A 5,141-nucleotide genomic window follows, 5' to 3' on the forward strand; every position below is an offset into this window, starting at 1 on the left:
GCTACCTTCCTTCCTGGGTCTGTTGTCGCGCAGGCCGGGAGCTCCCGCGCAGGCTGGGAGCTCGCGCGCACGCCGCCGGGTGATCGCAGACCTATATATAGTACTTCTAAGCACATATATAAGCCAATCTGTTCTCTGCCATTCCACCTTTTCTTGGACCACATCAGGGCCACTAATCCAATGATTCCATAATACTTCACCACCCATAACCCTACCTCACACATGACCTCACACTCTACCTTAGAAACCATGGTCTATGATTACACGCTTCCTTATCTGCTCCAAATTCTTTCCCTCTCTCACCATGCATCACACCAACCTGCTAACTGTGAGTCAAACCAATTTTCATAACTAAGTAGCTGCTCTTTTGGAAAGAAGGGGGAGGGAGGATGGGGAGGGGAGAGAGGACGGAAAGAAGAAAAAGGGAAAGAGACAAGGGGAGAGAAAGGGAGAGGGGAAGGAAGGAAGGACGAAGGGAGGGAAGGAAGGGGAAGGGAAAGAGAGGGGTGGGGGAGAGAGAGAGAGATGCATTGATCTGCTAGGCAAGGCAGTTTAAATGAGTAAGTTTTAAGTGGGCCCTCGGTACTTGAAAACAATCCCACATTTCACTAGGCAATGTACTCTTCTCTCCCAGATTATTTCAAGCCTTCTCCTCTCCAAGACTGAGTCACTTGGCAACCACTTCCCTAATTGTCCCAAACCTTTCATTCAGCACTGCTGTTGTGCTCTCTGGCACCTCTTCTTAACCCAAGATAGGAAGCTATTTCCTCCCCAGTTTAAGTCCTCATCCAAGACAGATTCCAACCTAATGTTCCTATATTTCCCTTTACTGCCTGTTCATACTTACATACGTAGCAACTCAAACATGGCTACTTTACTTCCTAAAATTGATCTTATCTGTCTTTTTTGGGAAGGGGTACAGTTTTTTTGAGACAGGGACTCACTATATAGTTCCGACTAGCTTTCAACTCACTGTGTAGCCCAGGCTGGCCTCGAACTTACAGCAATCTCCAGCCTCAACCTCCCAAACGCTGGGATTACAGGCATAGGGTACCACACCTGACCTAATCTGTTTTCTGAACATGGTGCTGCATTTTCTATAATCTAACAATATTCATGGACATCTACTTTATTAAACATCCAGAAAACTTAAAATCTGTCAAGCAATAACTCAACTTTTCCAATTAATATTCACTCCTTCCCAGGACTGGTTTTTATGGCTGCTTTGGGGTATACTTTTCTCATAGGTCATATGAGACATCCCCAAAGTAAAGGTGGCAAGATGACCTTAGGTGTGTAGTTGTTTCTCTCTGGAACCTCACTGGTATCTGCAGCAAGGAAGTGATCAGGTCCCCTGGCTGGCCTGGTGCCATCTCATCATTCCTGGTGTCCATGGTTCTGACTTTGAATGTGTATTCACATAGTCCGTTGTCATGCTTGCTGTTGCACCAGCCCTCTAAGCTCCTCCATCTCCCTTAAAGTACTATGCTAGCTTTTCAAAATCCCCTGCCTCCACAGAGTCCTCTATCCAGCCACTTCTTCTGCCGCTGCTGTGCTACAGCCCCCAATGCTAACACAGCATTACGCTGCACAGATAGCTGCTTCCTCTCAAGATTCCAAATAATGTGCAGAGCCAAAGTGTACTATCGACTGTCTCCTCATGGCATTCAACAACCCCTAAAACCCTAGGAGTTTGGCCAGGCAAGCAAATTCAGAACATATAATTCTCAAAATCTCTTTTCTCTTTTTCCCCCTTCTTCCCATAATCTACTAGGGCCGAAAGGGATGGATTTTCTACTTCCAAGTCATCATCTTTCCTCCTGGGAGGTACTATGCCTCATCCTCAGCCTTAATGCTGAATGATACCGGATACCTGCTGTACCCTACAGGAAAAACTACCATTAGAGCTTGCTGGAAGTAACTCTTCACATGGAAGCTGCAGGCAACTTGGAACTTTGGAAAATCAAAGACAAACATACTTTACAATGACTTTAAAATTCCCCCATGAATCCTTTCACAAATTCAAAATTTAACATCTGTGTGTATTCTATATAATAAAAATGCAAAGTTAGACTTAAGGCACTGTGTCTAGGAGTAAGGAGACCACAAATATGTGAAATTTTATGTGCTACACTTACCAAAACAGATGGAAGAGAAAATACACACAATTCATTTGTCTCAGATATGTCCACCCAACTAAAAAATATGTACAACAGCAGAAAGACAATATAAATGACTTCAGATCACAATTTTATTGTCATTTAATCTTTCTCTGACTTACATACTTCATTTTATTTTCTACTCATCACATGAAAAACAAGGAAATATGCCTGAATGACAAGAAAAGACCAAGAACAGTCAAGGACCAGGTTCAACTTCCTCTATTAACATAAATACACAGAATTAAATTGCTAATCAAAATAGCCCTAGGGCAAAAGAAAGCAGGTAGAACCTTATAAAAATCATTTTTTGAGACATAATAAGTATTTCTTGCCCTATATGGTAGCACACTCTTGTAATCCCAGCACTCAAGAGGCTAAGGTAGGAGGACTGCTCCAGGTTCAAGGCCATATTTGTCTCCTACCTTAAAGCCAAAAAGGCCAGATATTCACCTGAACAACTTCCCTTGCAGCTGGGGTTCAGGCAGTGGCCTAAACTCAGCCAATCCAAGACAATCACCAAGGACTTTGAATCAGAAGCTAATATCACAAGGAAAAATGGTAGAGAGAACAACTTTCTAGAAACAGTTTCCCAAGAAGCAGCAGGAGCAAGGTCCAGTGTCCATGGTACTAGTGGGGCATGCTACAGAATCCATTATTACCAAGCAACAGAAAGGATATAAAGTACTCTCCAAATCCCACACTCAACTACTCTTGCAGTGCTCTTCTGTCTTGGTTCCTGATCATTTTCAAAGCCAAGTTTTCTCCACGTCTTTAAAGCAATGCTAAAATCTTGATACCCTTTCAAGTAATTCTCGTTTGCTTAAATCACCACTATTCTTGTAAAAAAAAAATAGTAGAGAGCAATAATGAAATAATATGATCAATCAAGAGGCATTCCCACCCACAAGGGTTTGTGTACGTTATCTTGGAAAACATATGATTCAAAGCATCAAATTAATCAAGCTCAGATCTGATAATTTAGTTATTACAAGTAATTTGTCACATTTTATTCATTCTAAAATTTTCCTGTTCCAAGTACAATATAATATGGTAATTTAATTTTATCCACAAGATGATTTACATCTTCCCCATCAGCTAATGTTACAGGACTTAAGAAACAGTAAATTCTACTTTGGAGTACATTCAAACTCTGAATACACTTTAAAGAGGGCAAGAGAAAAGACCTACTTTCTCCAATTTGCCTGTATAAGAATCAAGATGTATGCCTTAAACTGCACATTGTAACAAGCATGTATAATCTCAACTACTCAGAGGATGAGGCAGGAAGATCTCAAGTTCATGGCCAGCCTGGGCACTTTAGTGAGACTTTGTCTCAATTTTTTTAGAGAGAGGGTTGTGGTGGGGATGCAGCTCAGTAGTAGAGACTTTGTTTAGCATGAACAAGATCTTAGGTTCAATCCACAGTACTGAAAAAAAAAGTACAACTTAAATGCTTGGACCTTCAAAAAAAAACAAGTCTACCCTCCCCCAACCACTCCTTACTAGGGATTGAACCTAAGGCCTTCACATTTTGATCAGGATAGGCTTGAACTTGTGATTTGCCTGCCTCAGTCTCCCAGAGTGCTGGAATCACAGATTTGCAATACCATTCCCAGCTAAAAGTCTTGAAAGGAAAGAACTGTACTGAACCCCACAGTTCACATATACTTCAAAGTTCTCATTAAAAAGATTTGTTCCATTACTGCAGAAAACAATAAGACAGAATTATTACTTGGAAACTAAAACGTATATGAGAATTCATAAATTATGAACCAAGAAAAGATGTAGTAATTAACATTAACAGTCAAACTATGGGGCCAGGGATTTAGCTCAGCGGTTCGGTGGCCTGCCTTGCAAGCGCAAGGACCCAAGTTCAATCCCCGGTACCAAAAAAAAAAAAAAAAAAAAAAAAAAGTCAAACTACAGATTACACTCCACCTCTACCCACCCAATCAGAGACTAAAATGTTTGCAAGAGCCATCACACACAAGATCACATCCATCTCAAAATAGAGCTGAGGTGGCGCAGGCCTATAATCTCCACACTTAGAGAAAGCTAAGGCAGGAGGATTCCAAGTTCGAGTCCCACGTAGGCTTACTGACTTAGTGAGATCCTTCCTGTCTCACAATAAAAATATAAAAAAGGGTTAGGGATGTAGATCTGTGGGAAGGGGCTGCACATCATGATGTCCTCTGCACATCAATAGGAGCTCAATATTTGTTAACTGCATATAACTCCTATGACTAGATGTAAATATTAAACATTTCCATAAATTGATTCACATAGCCCTTTACACTGCCACTGTGCTTCCAGGCTTCCAAAACACTACCACATGATTTCTCAAAAACAGCTAGTTAAGAGTCAGACTTGCAGTGGGTGTGATGTCGCATACATGTGATCCCAGCAACTTTGGAGACTGAGATAGGAAGATTCCAAGTTTGAGGCTAGAGTGGGCAAAAAAAAAGTTCGATCTACCTGTACAACCACTAAATGGCAAAGTATCCTGTGAAACCTCAGTAACTTATTTTACGCTACCACATTATCTGCACCTGTAGTTCAGTCTGTCACCATGTAACTACTATCTCTCTTTGATGTGCTTCTTGAAGATTTCTTAGAGTCCAGTTCATCTTCATATCCCCAAGCCAGACAAAACCTGGACCATAAAAGTGCACAGTAAACAGCAAAATTCTCTCACCTCCGGCAAGCCTGGTTCTTTCCCAGTGGGTCCCCGGTTCTGAGCCAATTCCCATCCCAGTTCCCTCCCACCCACACCCACCTTTGCCACTTACGGTCTCCAAGCCGTACCCCTAAAACTTGTGGTACAGTATAGACAGATCCGTTGTCCTCCAAGAAAATCCCCCAGGGCTCAAGGTTTCCCCTTAAGTCTGCACCGCTGGCTCCCCAATTCCTACTGCAGCCCGGGGGGCTTCCGGGCAGGGCGCGGATTCGCCCGGCGAACTCGCGCGTCCCGGCAGAGCG

At 42.4% G+C, this 5,141-nt stretch overlaps 1 protein-coding gene across 1 annotated transcript in view; it reads right to left on the reverse strand.

The window, feature by feature from the left end:
- Smyd3 (SET and MYND domain containing 3) overlaps window positions 1-5,141 on the reverse strand; it is a 690,610-nt gene that overhangs the window by 685,172 nt on the left and 297 nt on the right. The window lies entirely within an intron of this gene.

The sequence above is a fragment of the Fukomys damarensis genome, unplaced genomic scaffold (assembly GCF_012274545.1).
Source record: "Fukomys damarensis isolate Sample0158 unplaced genomic scaffold, DMR_v1.0_HiC HiC_scaffold_11, whole genome shotgun sequence".
In the NCBI taxonomy this organism is placed as follows: Eukaryota; Metazoa; Chordata; class Mammalia; order Rodentia; family Bathyergidae; genus Fukomys; species Fukomys damarensis.